Source organism: Mercenaria mercenaria, chromosome 7 (assembly GCF_021730395.1).
Source record: "Mercenaria mercenaria strain notata chromosome 7, MADL_Memer_1, whole genome shotgun sequence".
NCBI lineage: Eukaryota > Metazoa > Mollusca > Bivalvia > Venerida > Veneridae > Mercenaria > Mercenaria mercenaria.
In genome coordinates, this window is record NC_069367.1 from 71,318,076 (window position 1) to 71,319,578 (window position 1,503).

Genomic DNA, 1,503 nt, shown 5'->3' on the forward strand with positions numbered 1-1,503 from the left:
GTTTTGTCATTATTGTTCATATTACTATACAATATATCCCATGATGATCCGGGGACGAAACTATAGTGCCTATAAAAAGGTACGGATGTAACCCCGATACGAATGGTACCTTGTATGGACCTAAAGGAAGTACTCCCAGCCTGAATTATATCCATTTTCAATTCGGAGATTGTTGTCTGGCAAAATAATTCTCATTTAATACTACGATGTTCCGGAGACGAATAAACATAAAGTGAGTGTACAGCCAGTAAGAACGGAACCTTCTAGCTACAAGAAGAATGTACCATCTACATTTATCATCCTTTTAAAGAACAACGACTGGTATACTACTCGGTGTTGTTATATGGTCTTGTTCTTTGGGATCATTGAATCCACTCAATGTTTTCTAAGCCGGTACTAAATGCATAAGCGGTGTTGCCCAGTTCATCACATCTCATATTCTCTGTTTCTATCCAGTCCCAAAATAACCACATTGTTGGGAATGTCTTGTCTTTTAACTCTTTTTTTTTTGTTGTTTTACTTTATATTTAATGCTCATGTTGATGAAGTGTACTAAATAGTTCCATCTAAATTGAATAGAAACTCTAAATGGAATTCACACTGTACAGAGTTAGTTATAATATGATTGAGTCCAAAAAGGGGCAAAACTCAAAAATTATAATCGGAAATAAAAGGCACCATAACCAGACTGCAAAACCTCCCTTGGGAATTGAAAATGCTGGTCTTTGTGAACAGGTGGTCTTTCAAGACAGGTAAAGTAATTGTTTTTGGTTAAACAGAAAAAGATTACAGTGACTTTTGTAAGCAGGCTTTATAACATTTATTGGGATGGTGTCTAAAGGACGGGTTTGGGTGTATTTGTTAATGAGTAGGAGCTATATACGCTCCATTGATATTCGATATCTCAACCATGTCTTCCGGTGGAAGTTGGTTAAGGGAGTTCATCACTTATTAAGACGCAATAAATTACCAAGTAATATAACAAATAATCAACCAAGTTTGTGTTGCCGTGACTTTATCATATATTTTTAAATGTAAATTATGGCATATTGTAAATATATAACATGGTATATAGAAAATATTAAAGGCAGTGCTCCAGCTAGGATGCATGGAAGAAACATAGCAGCAAGAAGGTGCAGAATACTATCATAAGAAGCGCAGAATATACCGGTACGAGATCTATTAGGCTATTGAAGGTTCTAGTTATTCTCACTAATGGGAAACGACGCGAAGATGCTCTCAGAGATCCCTATGAAATGAGATGATAACTATCTATATGATTGTATTTACGTAATAAACTGCATTTAGTACGAATTCCTGTTAAAGAACAACATACAAAGCAAAGTCCGAAGTAGCTAAGAAAGTCCCCTGAGCCTTTGTTGTTTTGTATAAGAAGATTTGTTTTTATTTAAGCATAATACATGTACATGTATATGCATTAAAATACGATCACGGACACAGATGCTAGGGAAGGGGTTATAACAGAATCTGTAACAGCAGATT